Source organism: Balaenoptera acutorostrata, chromosome 8 (genome assembly GCF_949987535.1).
Source record: "Balaenoptera acutorostrata chromosome 8, mBalAcu1.1, whole genome shotgun sequence".
In the NCBI taxonomy this organism is placed as follows: domain Eukaryota; kingdom Metazoa; phylum Chordata; class Mammalia; order Artiodactyla; family Balaenopteridae; genus Balaenoptera; species Balaenoptera acutorostrata.
This window is the reverse complement of record NC_080071.1, coordinates 93,866,743-93,880,274: the sequence shown is the minus strand read 5'-3', so window position 1 is coordinate 93,880,274 and position 13,532 is coordinate 93,866,743. Positions and strand designations below refer to the sequence as shown.

Sequence of the window (13,532 nt, the reverse complement as noted above, 5' to 3'; positions counted from 1 at the left end):
CAGTCTTGCTAAAGATTTATCTCTTTTATTTTTGATTCTGTTTGGTTTTAAAACATCTGCTCTTGACTTTGTGTATCAGTTCTACCCATTTATCTTCAGTTTCTGTTTTAGTAATATCTGCTTTTACTTTTACTGCTTACATTCTCTGGCTTTCTCATTATTTATTTAGCTGCTATCCTTATGCTTAATATTTAGTTAATTTTACTTCTTTCTTTCTAATTACATCCTCAGCCTCATCTCATAAGTTTTGGTCTGTGGCCTTGTGGCTCTCATGACTTTATCAGTTTTGTTACGACTTTTTATTTCTTCTTTGAGCAAAGAGTTAAATGTTTTTCAGAGCTCCCAAATGGTTTGATATTCTTCTGTTTTCCTCTTTTTGTGATCAAGTTCTAATTTTATTGGTCAGAGAACCCTGGCCTGAATGATTTCAACATTTAAAAAAATTTAATTTTCAAGATGTTCCTTTTGATCCAGGGTCTGCTTTAATGCCCCAAACGAACTCTCCCAGGTAGATGTAATTAAATGATTCACAGATGTTTGAAAAAATCTGCCTGATGTGTTTGCGGGGTGTACAGTCGGAACCACCCACTGAGCCAACTGTATTTAATCACAGCACTGTATTAAAACATTTCCTTCATTGTTTTACCTACTTTTGGCCTCTCCAAGGCTGACCGCCTCCAAGCTCTCTATGTCCCTGTGTCTGACTGGGGCTCACAGGATGCCGGGGTGGGGAGGTGTTGGGGAGGAGGGCCTGAGAGCTACTTCTGGCAAGCGAGGGATGCTGCTGAAATTCAGCCTCCATGTGTCCAAAACAGAAAGAGGAATTGTGAGGGATGTGTTGGGAAGATGAAGTCAGAGCCTGTGATGGTAAATTGCACAGTAACATGCAGGGCACATAGCAAATGTCGACGACTTGTTGAATTCCAATTTGAACATGAAGAAAAGCTTTTGATGCCCTTTTACACATTTCCAGGTGGTCTTGTACTTTTTTCATATGGTAATACTTGCACCCCTGTCCTTTTCTTATTGTGCTTCTACCTGGCTCACAGCTCCATGCTGCGCTGTGTAGGTAGGAAGACCCACTGGACCCAGTTTGGTGCGCCTGCGGGGAGGGCTGTGCCGTGGATTCCCCACTGGGACTGGCTCACCTGTGCTCTGCAGGTTCAACCTGGTCCTGTTTGATTTCCATCTCCTGTAACAACAGCGAGTTGGATTTCATCTTTGGGCCCATTTGATAGTTGGTGCCCGCTCTGGGTCTTATTATAATAAGGTTCCATTTTTGTCTTCTTTTTATCACCTCATTATGTTTCTGGTTGTTTAACATTTCCATGCTTTATCATTATTATTATTATTCTAATTTCTTTTGTTTCATTGCTCGAGATTTTCTTGCTTATTCTTTATTTGAAAATGAAGCATTTTTTTCCCCTACTAGTGGCTACCTTAAGATTTAATCCACATATTTACGCCCTATTTCTCCTCCAGCATTAATACTATATCAATAAATGTTTTTCACCTCCTACAGAATGAGAGATTTTAGCATGTTTAATTTTCTCCTTTCCTTGCTTCCAGCCCTCACATTATGTTTCAGTAATACGGGCTTCTCGAGCTTTATTTTGTGAGTATATTTTATTCATTATGTCTTGTTGCAATAACTATTTTGGCATTTGCACTCTATTCCATAAGCATGTTCATTGTCTAAACATTCACGTGTGATTCTTTGGTTTGGGTCCCTACTGTCTTGCCTTTTGTATCATACCTTCTTTAATCTGTAATCTTCATTTTCACCCAGTTCTTGTTCATCTGACCTTTTACTGGAGCAGCGTTTTCCAGGATGCTTTCCGAGTCCTGTAATACCCCCCCGAACGTTGTGTTTTACTCCTCTGAAGTCCGAGTGGCTATCCGGTTGCCTATTGCCTCTGGAGTCCTGGAGGAGAGCTGTGATGCTAATATTTCCTGCTGTGTCGGTAACCATGGAGGGTTCTCTCCCAACCTGGAGGCCTTCTTCCTAATTCTTGGAACGTGAGCTCCTTGAGGTTACCTTCCCCGGACCCTGACCAGCCCCAGTGTCTGTCAGAGGCCAGTGGCCATCCGCTCACGTTGCTGCAGTCTCGTGTTGTCGAGTGCTGGGTCCCAGCTGCGAGTGTCCCCCTCTCCGCTTTCCCTCCTCAGGCCCATGGTCCTCGCCGAGGTTCTTTGCCCCATGAGGCTCTTCCTTCTGTTCTCCTGTCAGTTCTCTGGGAAGTAGAGGGAGGAGCCACTTGGGTCTCTTGAGCTATGTTTTCTGTCTTTTTTCTGCTGCTCAGGGCTGCGGGCACAGGCTGGGGCCTGGGGTGAGGGAGGGTGGTGCTTGCCCTTGGTCAAGGGCAGAATCATGGCTTCCTCCCCACATGGCAGTCAAGGGCCCCTTCATCCACTGCTGTAATCTGGCTCCCATACAGCTCTCAAGGCCACGAGAAACATCTCTGTAGCTCAGAACCCTGACTATGGATGAGGGTGACCTTATTTCTTGTGGTGGTCCCAGCCTCATATATTAGAGGTTGTGGTAGGGTTCCTGGGTAGTGACCTGTGAATGTCTGATGAAAATGTCCCCAGCATGCAGGCTCACAGATGACCTCAGGGGACGAGAGTCGGAAGAGGGAGGAGGAAGAGGGAAAGAGGAGGAAACTTCAACCACAAACAGTCCTCGTGCAATGAGTCTTGCCTGACAAGCGCACGAGCCCAGCCAGTATATCCCATTCTATAGACTTGTGGAAAAAGTTATATAGACTGATAATGGTGAAATATCAGTAGCTTGTATTGGGCTAGTTTTCCTTAAGATAGCAATGATAAACTTTGAATAAATAAACACACAAAAATTCAACATATTTTAAGGCATTGGAGCACAACCCAAAATAGACAGAAACTGCAGGAAATTCAGGCTGAGGGCACCCTCCAGTCTCCATAGTGCAGGATGCATGGAACTGAAGCAAAAGTGCTGTGTAATTAGCTTGAAGTGTCAGAAGGTGGTGTTTGGGCCCCCAGAGCAGTTGGAAATTGAAGAGGGAAATTCAAGAAAACAAATCTTATATAAACTCCCCTCAATCCTTGGTGACACTTGTAGGGGAGACTTGAAGAAGTTTGGTGGGAAATCACAGCTAGAAGAGCTGAGTTGAAATTTCAGCTGCTGCCTACTACAGAAGTGCCAGAATTTGGAGCCGAAATCCTGTCCAGTTATGGGGGCTCAGCAAAAACCTTGCGCTTTCCATTGAAATCCCAAAAAGGTCACAACTAAGGAGCAAAGACTATGTCCCAGGACTAAGAATTTTCCCTAAAACTAAAGAAAAAGTCAAAATAAGTTTATCCCAAGAGTTTAAATGAAGGCTTCACAAGTTCAAGGTGATTATCTAGTAAATTAACTGCTTATAAAATGAAAATAATCTTCAGAGAGAGAATAGATCCCAGAGTCTGAACAATGTATCATCAATAATATCCAATAAACAATAGAAGCTACTAGACATGTGAAGAAACAAGAAAATGTGAGCCATGGACAAAAGAACAAGCAATCAATATAAATATACTCAATTTACTCAATTACTCAATTTACTCAATATACTCAATTTGCCCTAGATGTTGGAATTAGCAGAAAAACACTTTAAAATACCGCTATTAATATGTTCAAGGAATTATGTGAAAATTGGTCAAAATGAATAGATGGAAGAAATCTCAACAGAAAAAGGGCAACTATAGAAACAACCAAATAGATATTTTAATACTGAGGTGTAATATATCTAAAATGAAAAATTTACAGGATAGGCTTAACAAAATATTGGAGTTGGCAGAAGAAAACATAAACTTGAAGACAGATTTTTTTTTAAATGACCAAATTTAAAGAAAGAGAGAGAGAAAAAATAAATTAACAGTGCCTCAGGGACCTGTGGGGCATTATCAAGAAGTCTAATAGGCTTGTAATGGGAGTTACAGAAGGAAAGAAAATAGAGAATGGGATAGACAAAATATATGGGAAAAAACACAGAAATTCCCCTAAATTTGGTGAAAAACACTGATTTACAGATTCAGGATCAATGAGCCTTATACTGGATAAATGCAAAGAAAATCACGCCTAGGCACACCACAGTCAAATTGCTAAAAACTAATGATAAGGAGAGACTCTTGAATGCAGTCAGAGAAAAACTCATGACCTACGGGGAAAATAGTACAAGTAATGGCTGACTTCTTATCAGAAACAATGGCGGCCAGAAGACAATGGAACTACATTTTCAAAGTATAGAAAGAAAAACTGTCAACCCTAAATTCTCTATTCATCACATTAGGAGACAAGAATAATTCCTTCAAAGACCTAATTTACCAACTCTGACACTTAGAAGACATAGAAAGTATGAATAGCCCTATGTATATTAAGGAAATTGATTTTCTCATCAAAAACCTTCCCACAAAGAAAATTCCAGGCCCAGATGACTTCATTGTTAAATTTTACCAAACATTAAAGAAATAAATGGTACCAATTTTGCACAAACTCTTTCAGAAAATTGAGGAGGAAGGAACACATTTAAACTTATTTTATGAAGCCAGGAAGATCCTAATACCAAACACGAGAAGGACATTACAAGAAATGACATTTACAGACAAATATCCTCATAAACGCAGGTGCAAAATTCCTTTTAAAAATTAGAAGATCAAATCCAGGAACATATAAAAAGAATAATATATAGGGACTGAGTGAGGTTTATCACAGGAATGCAAGGTTAATTTACCATTCAAAAACCAATCAGTGCAATTCAGCACATTAACAGATAAAAGGAAAAAATATATTCATCTTAATAGATGCCGAAAAAGCATTTGACAACACTCAACATCAATGTATGATAAAAATTCTCACAAACTAGCAGTGGGAGGAAAAGTCTTCAATCTGCTAAGGGCATCTACAGAAACTTACAACTTTACTACAAATACTAATTCTGTTAATAACTTTCATACTAATGCTGAAATATTGAGTGGTTTACCCCTAATATCAGGAATAATGCAAGAATGTATGTCCTCACCACTTTTGTAAACATTGTACTGTATGTCCTAGCCAGCGTCCTAGGGCAGTAAAGGGCATAAATGTCATAAATATTGGAAAGAAGGAAGTAAAACTGTCTTTATTCACAAACATCATTGTTTACATGGGAAATCCTAAAAAAATCAACCACAAAAAACCCTACTCTAGATATAAATAAATTTAGGAAGTTCACAGGATACAAAGTCAACATAAATAATCCATTGTATTTTCATATACTAGCAACAAATACTTAGAAAAATAAAATTTAAAACTCTTACTACAATAGTGTCAAAAATAAAATACATAGGAATAAATTTAAGTACATTAAAACCTATCTGCTAAAAAATATAAAACATTGCTGAGGGAAGCTGAAGATGTAAATAAGCGCAGACATACCCTGTTCATGGATGGTAAGACGCATATAATTGTTAAAATGTTAATTCTCTCCAAATTGATCCATTCTGAATCAAAATCTGGAGTCATTTTATAGAAGTTGACTCAATTCTGAAAGGTACGTGAAAATGCAAAGAATCCCACATAGCCAAGTACTCTTGAAGAATAACAAAGTTGGAGGGTTCACACTACCTAATTTCTGGACTAATAGTACAGGTGCAGTAAATGGGAGAGTGGGAATTTGGTGTAAGCACAGACGTTTACATCAATGGAACAGAACAGAACGCCCAGATATGACGCTATGCAGATATGTGGTTAATTGTGTTTTTTTTTTTAAATTGAGATGAAATTCACATAACATAAAATCGACCATTTTCCAAATGTCCAATTAAGTGACATTTAGTACATCACAATGTTGGGAAACCACTATGGTTAATTGATTTTCTAGGAGGCACTGAGGCGGTTCAATCAGGAAAGGAGAAGCTTCTCAACTAATGATTGGAACAAGTGGATAAACAGATGGAGAAAAAATGAACTTCAACCCTTTGCTCCTACTGCACAAAAAGCTTTGAGCTGCATCATAGACCCATGCACTAGGTATAAAATGTAAACTGTAAAACTTGTAAAAGAAAACAGAGGAGATGAATTTCTTAGGGAGGACACAAAAGGCAATAAAACCAAAGGAAAAACTGATCAATTAGCCTTCATTAACATGATAAGCATCTGCTCATGGAAAGACACTGATAAATAAAGATACAACCTACAGACAGGGGGAAAGGTTTCACAGTACCTATACCTAACACAGGACTTTTGTCTTAAATATATAAAGGCCCTTCCTAATCAATAACAGAAATCAACACCATTAGAAATCATTAGACATCATTAGTCTTTAGGGACAGGCAATAAAACCCACAAGGAGATGGCACTTCTCACCCACAAGGTGGCTGAAATTAAAAAACACGACACCACCTAACAAGGATGAGGATGGGAAACAGCTGGGACCTCTCCAATGCTGCTTCGGGAACTGCAGCACTGCAGAACTGCACAGCCACTTGGAAAAACTGCTTGGCCATTTCTTATAAAATTAAATATATATCTACTGTATGACTCAGAAATTCCATTTACTCAAGAGGAGTGAAAATACATGTCCAGAAAAAGAATCGTAAAAAAATGTTTATAGCAGCTTTGTTGATAATAGCTATAACTGAAAAAAAAACTCCAAAAGCTTCAAATACCCTTCAACCGAAGACTGGATGGAAAATCAGTGCTATAGTCACACAGTGGAATACTACTAGGCAATGAAAAGGGGCATGCACTCAAAATCTGTTAAGTGAAGGAAGAGAGACACAGAATAGTGTCTTCTGCATAACACTATGTATATTAAGTCCAAGAAGAGGCAAAACTAATGAATGGTGACAGAAATCAATAGGGGTTGCTTATGGGGGTGGGGCCTGAGAGAACTTTCTGGAGCCTTGTCTTGAATGTGGTCGTGGTCATGGGGTATATCCAGTTACTGGCTCATCAGATTGTGCTCTGAACATGTGTGCATTATGCCCTGTGTAAAAGTTACTTCCAGAAAAGTGATGAAGATGAGGTCACCTGTGTATCTATAGTGTCCTGTTAACTTGACCCAGTGTCTCTGCAGTGTAGTGAGAACGCTTGTCACACGTCAGCTTACTCCTGGGCACCAGCTTCAACGGCTGGCGATCACGCCCATGTCTGGATTTGCTGCAGTCCGTGTCACCAGCCCCAGGAAAGCTTTGGGGACCAGAGTGGGAGCTGCCTCTCCCACGTTCATGTTTGTGCTGGTGGAAAATAAGGCAGACCACATGGCCGTCTCTCTATTTATGGAAATCTTGAACGGGTGCCCGATGTGAAGTGCCCTAACTAGCCTGTGACCTGATTTGGAGGCGGAAGTTGCAGACCACCAAGGGTCACCCCGTGCCGTGGACCGGAGGAGGAGGGGTCAGGCTTTGATCCGACAAGCAGAGGGCGCCGTTGCTGCAGAGCCCCCCGTGGGAGCACAGCTCCGGGTTACCCGGGTTGACGTGGCCCACACGTGGCCGTGTTACCCACCGGTGACCCCGGCGTGGGCCTCCGTGGGGCGGCCTCAGCTGCACCGTGTGGCTTGGCCCCTGGGACCAGCCAGGACACACCAGGCGGGAGGTGGCAGCTGAGAGCCAGCAGATCAGCTCTTGGAGACCTCAGCTGGGGTCACTGGGGTCACCTGGCGTCATGGAGGGCCGCAGCGTGGTGTCCTCAGCCCTGCCCGGTCTGGCAGCAGCACCCCTCCTGGTGGGCCCTGGGGAGAGAGGCATGTCATCCGAGGAGGGCAGCCGGCCCGCTGGCCCTGGGGCTCTTTGAGTTTCTAGCAGGCTCACCCAGAGGCCGCAGAAGGGCTACTGCTGTCACAGGAGGCCCAGGAGGACGCGGTGGCCACAGGCGAGCCGTCACAGCCACCATCACATCCACGTCGCTACCCGGCATCCTGCTGGCTCTTTCAATCCCTGCCCCTCCTCCAAGCTCTCATTTCTGTGTTAATGCTCGTTATCTGCCCGGGGCTGGAAGTGCTGGGGCGGCCGTGGGAGGACCCCCAAATAATACTGGGTGCCGTAGCCTAAGGAAGCGAGGACCCCGCGTGGGCGTGTGGAAAACATCTCCGGGGACGTCTGGGCTCGGGTCAAGAGGCTGGCTGGCAGGGGTCCTGGGGACTTTCTGGGGGGTGTTGACTCAGGCGCCTTGGCTCACAGAGCGGGGGTGAGGGCTGGGGGCTCGTGAAAGCCCTTCCCCCACCCGCCCTTGCGGAGGCCGCAGAGCCCAAGGGCACAAAGCTGCTCCTGTGGCCTCGCCCGTGGGCGGCAGAGATAAGTCAGAGCGGCTGCCTCTGGCGTGCTGTCAGAGAGCAGAAATAGACCGCGGCTCTGCTTCCCAGAAGGGCCCCGTGTGGGCCTGGGCCAGGCTGCTGTCTGCCCTTGGCCTTGAGAGGGACGATGCCGGCGGTGTGGTCCAGAGCACGAGTCGCGCCCTCCCTCCTGCACAGGCTGGCTCAGAAGTTGTTTCATCGGAGATAAAAGGCTGGCCTGGCAAGTGGGTGCTGGCCCTGCCCCGCTGGTCCTCCCTCGGTGTCTCAGGATGTGAGGGCTGCGGGAGCCCCAGGACCCGGGGTCCCGAGCAGGCGGTCAGTGCTGCGGCCTGGGCTGACCTGGCCCGACGCTGGCCGGCACTCAGGCGGGCAGTCGAGGTGACCCTGGGCGCCAGCTGGGGACACTGGCAGACGCTTGGCTCCAGGAGGTGTCCAGTCGCAGGAGCAGCCTGGAACTCCACCGGGCTGGCCTTCGCCCCATCACTTCTTGCCTGGACTGTCTGAGTTATTCACAGCCTCCCAGCCGCTGGCCTTCCAGCGCCCCCCACACACCACAGGCTCACACTGTCCCCGATTGACCCAGAACCTCCAACTCAGCTCGGGACACAAGACGCCGCACATCCCCTGCTGCTGCCCGGGCCTGTCCGGCTCAGCCCGCGAGCGCAGGCCGAGGGCAGGGGCGAGACGACACGGGCCACGTCTGACCCTCCAGCTCCCCCGGCGGGGCTCTCCCTCCGCTCTGCGAAGCCGGGAGTTTCTCCTGGGCAGTGACCACAGGCGGGGCGCTCGGGGCTGGACCCGGAAGGCGTCCACGGTGGGGGCTGCCTGACGCCGGCTGGTGCAGGTCCTGGCCCCGCGGCCCGAGCGCCCGGCTCCGGGCACACCGCTGCCTTCAGGCTGCAGGCCACTGCCAGGCCTCCGAGGGGCACCCACGGGTTCTGAGACCCCCCCGCTGAAGCAAAGGAGTGGGAGGGTGGATACAGGGACTGAGAGTGGGGGCTCGCCGTGCAGGAGACGGGGCAGGTTCGGGGCCTGGAGAGGTTAGCTGGGAGCTGCTGGAGGCTTCCTTCTTGGAGAAACCACAGCAGGAGTGCTGCTTGGGGTGAGCACGACTCACAGCAGCTATGGGAGCCGTCAGGAGATGTGCAAGTGGTGTGTGTGCGTGCGTACGTGCGTGTGCATGTGTAAGGCACAAAGAGAGTCTCAGTGGGCGTGATCGGCCTAGTTCCTGAGTTCAGAGGGCGACATTACAGTGTGGGGGAGTAATCCTGGAAGGCTTCCTGAAAGAGGCGGGCCCAGGGAGGAAGGAGCCAAGGTGGGGATTCATCCACGGGAGGACGTGGCACCAGGCATCCAGCTCCGCAAAGTCCCCTGTGACTCAGGACCCTAGCGGAGTCGGGGGCTTGGGGACACTGCAGTGGGCCGAGGTGGGGGTCCCTGCCCAGCTGGAAACAGAGCCACCAGATGGATGGACCAAGACATGTGACAGGGGCTGGGCCTAGCAGGGACTCTGGGACCCCAGAAGTTCCAAACGTAAGTGAAGCAGGAGGCTCCAGATCTCAGCACTGTTCCCCACCCGCAGGCAGGGGCGGCTCTGTGCTCTCCACCTCGGACAGGGTCAGCACCGAATCCCAGTGGCCAAGGCTGTGGGGACGGTGAGCGGGCAGGCGGTCAGCTTGGAGGAGCGGCTCTATGAGGAAGGGGTGGATTCCCTCCTCACCTCCCCAGGGCCTCCTTCAAGGAGGAGCAGCGTGGGCTCCGAGGGGGTCCCCGCCGGCCCCCCTTCCAGCACCCGCGTTCCAGGCAGGCATCCATTGGATGGGATGTGGGGGGGGGGATGGAGGGGGTGCGGGCTGCATCAGGGGCTTCCTGGCTAAGGTGAGGTCATGAGGACCAGACAGCGGGAGCCTAACGGGGCCCTCGCGTGGAAGGACAAGGAGACAGGCCAGCCCCCTCCCGGGGGCCCCACTCTGCCCATCCCCAGTCCGCTGGGCCGAAGGGAATGGGGTTCCAGCGCTGTGGGGCAGCCAGCGGGGCAACGGCTGGGCTGGGGTTTGGGGTCACGCCAGTCAGGATTTCCGACTCCAGGCCCAGGAGGAGAGCCCGGGTGGGTGCTCGACCGTCCCCGCAACGGGCCTGCTCGGCTGGGCTCTGGGGCGAGGCTGGCAGGGCCCCAGTGCAGGGCAGGGACGCGCAGATGCGGGCTTCACCCACCGGTACAGGGGACCACACGGCAGCCGAAGCTCCTGGAGAAGGCCGATGCGGAGACAGGTGCGGGGGGCCTGGACCCCGGCATGCTGCTCCCTTGCCTTCCCCCGGGGGAGTGGAGGCTCCAGTGGACACGGGGCCTCGGACTGATCAGAGCCCGGCCCCCAGCGCATCTTCCCAGCTTCACCCACCGCCCCTCCCCCGCCCCAAGCTGTTTATGCCCCACTTATCTCCTGTAGCACATTTCAGGGGTGGATGTAAAGAAAATTCTGATCTTTTAAAATAGATTTCACAGGGGAGGTGGAGGGAGGGGAGGGGAGGCGAGGGATGAGTTCACTGTGCGTTTGCTTCTAAAAGAGGCCAGCGTGAGCCTTGGGCATTTACGGAGGGTCGTCGTGTCACCTCCCCTCCCGCTCAGCCCCCAGGGCAGTCACTGCGCCTCAGCACACACACTATTTCCAGGCTGTTTGGCTCTCAGACCTGAGGGTCGTGTGGTCGAATAATATCTGTGGCCGGATGTGCGTGGCGGGGAGGGAACCGTGTGATAGAGCTGGGTGGGTGGCGGGTCCCAGTCGGCCTGGGACCAGTGTCGGCGCGCCAGGGAGCCAGCACTGGGCTGCCCCGCAAAGGCTGATCTGGGTGCAGCTGGAGATGGCCGGGGAGGGTCTGCTCTGCGTCTCAGGGGGCCTCTGTGCTTGTCAACAGCGGGCCAGACCCGCCGTGGCCAGCGTGGCCGAGCTGCGCCTTGCACACATGTGGCACTTCCCTGGACCTCAGAGAACCCCCTGATGAAAATATCCATTGAAAGCTGTGGCCTGTTCCCAGGTTCAATACACACAGACCCCAGCTTACAACTGCACTGCTTCGCGGGGTCATTCGGGCCCCAGTGGTCAGGCCAGAGTACGGTGGGCGGCTCCTCTTGGGGACTCTTGTTTCAGCAGGTGGGTTTTCCTTCCGGAAGGTGGCCCCACTTGGTGTGGTCTCCGGCCATGACCTGCTCCCTGTAGCACCAGGACCTCGCAGTGAACACTGCAGGCTGTGGTGCAGCCTTCCTAAGCACCAGGGCCCTGGCAGAGGGAGTGTCTGAGAGCCTGGAGGAGGAGTTCCCTCCACCGTGACGCTCCATCCCTAGGAGGCCAGGGAGACAGCTACCCTGCTCCAAGTCTAGCCTCTGTGAGAGGCTGTTGCCTGGTGGTCAGGCCTCACTCGTATGCAAGTGGCAGACACCTTGCTCAAAGAAACAGGATGACTGATTGGAGTACAGAATTGGAAAATGTAAGGGGTTCAAGAACTTCAGGCATAGCTGGATCCAGGACGTTAGACAAGGTTATTAGAACCACCTCCCTCTCCCTCTCTGCTCTGTTTTCCCTTGTGTAGCATTACCCTCAGGTAGACTGTCTCTCCAGGTGAACAAAGGTGGCCATAAAAAGCTCCAGGCATAAAGCAACCCTCTTTTCAATAAACTTCTAAATCTCCCACAGCACTCAGACTGGTGGCCTGGGTCATGTGTCCATCCCTGGCTAGTCAATGTTCCAGAGGCTGGGTGACGCTCATTGGCTGGCCTAGGTCACGTGTCCACTGCCACACTTAAAATCCCAACTCCCACTTACAGGATCACTGGGCTGGGGAGAGGGTCATTTTCAGAGGAAATTTGGGGAATGAAGGGTGGTCAGGCAGACCCCGCACATGCCTCCTACATGTGGTCACTCCAGGGGCGGCCAGTGAGTGCTCCCACGGAGAAGTATTTATAAAGGTAAAAGTCCTGCGCAGAGGCCTTGGGGGTCCACCTGCCAACCTCTTCCTTTGGAGCAAAACACTGTGGCTGTCAGGACCTGTGTCTCAGAAAACCCCAGGAAACTTCAAAGGGGCCTGTCCACCTTGCCAGCTTTGATCTCTGAAGGGAACTTGCTAACAAACATGATCAAAAGGAACATGGATGATTCCAGGTATGCACAGACACCCTCTCTGGGGGGAAATCAAGGCTCTTTCATCCAGGCTGCAGGAGTCACCAGCTAAAGAGACTTAAATATCCTTAAAAGCATTTTTCTTTTTATGTTAGAAATGCAGCAACAAAAACTGCCCCCGTCTTGCTTACCTGGAAGTCATAAAGGTGAGAAAGTGGAGGCTGTCATGGAACCAGGCGGGGTCTGTGGCCACAAGAACAATATGAGGACAGTGCTGGTCCAGGGGGATCAGGACCATGGGTGCTGTGTGTCTTTGCAAGTTGCTATCCCTCTCTGGGCCCCAGCTGGAGCTTTTTTTTTTTTTTTTAAGAAATTCACATTCTTTTATTTATTTATTTATTTATTTATTTATTTATTTATGACTGTGTTGGGTCTTCGTTTCTGTGCGAGGGCTTTCTCTAGCTGCGGCAAGTGGGGACCACTCTTCATCGCGGTGCGCGGGCCTCCCACCACCGCGGCCTCTCTTGTTGCGGAGCACAGGCTCCAGACGCGCAGGCTCAGCAATTGTGGCTCACGGGCCCAGCCGCTCTGTGGCATGTGGGATCTTCCCAGACCAGGGCTCGAACCCGTGTCCCCTGCATCGACAGGCAGACTCCCAACCACTGCGCCACCAGGGAAGCCCAGCTGGAGCTTTTATAGTAACTGCCATTATCCTCTCCTATTGCATAGTGACATCACATGCCACGGCATTTTGGGCCAGGTAATCCTGGCAGGTCCTTTTCAGCTCAATATTTTATGGTTCTAAGTTCCAGGCGCAAGATGATCAGTTGGATCAGATGGAGATCAGATGGAATTCACACTTTAACATCATTTCCAAAAGCCAGCCATCCAAATTCCAGACTCCGGTCTGGAAAAGGATGGTTCTTCAACAGGTAAGAAAACAGACGTGAGTCCCAGCGAGGATGGTGAGGGTGGGTTGCTTGATCTTGAGTGACCTCAGCAAGTGGCCACCAGGTGGGAAGAAAGAAGGGGCAGCAAACACAGAGCATCCCCTTACGGAGCCTGACCTTGAGCACTGGGAAAGGGTGAAGACATCCAGGGTGGGCGCAGGTCGGGGGATGGTGCT

General features: G+C 49.7%; 1 long non-coding RNA gene across 2 annotated transcripts in view; it reads left to right on the top strand.

Annotated features, from left to right (window-relative positions):
• The window catches only part of LOC130708756 (uncharacterized), a 36,404-nt gene that overhangs the window by 19,355 nt on the left and 3,517 nt on the right, over nt 1–13,532 (top strand). For both annotated transcript variants that reach the window (XR_009009128.1, XR_009009127.1), the window contains one exon: nt 13,213–13,338. This is a non-coding gene — a long non-coding RNA (uncharacterized LOC130708756). The remainder of the gene's footprint in view (nt 1–13,212; nt 13,339–13,532) is intronic.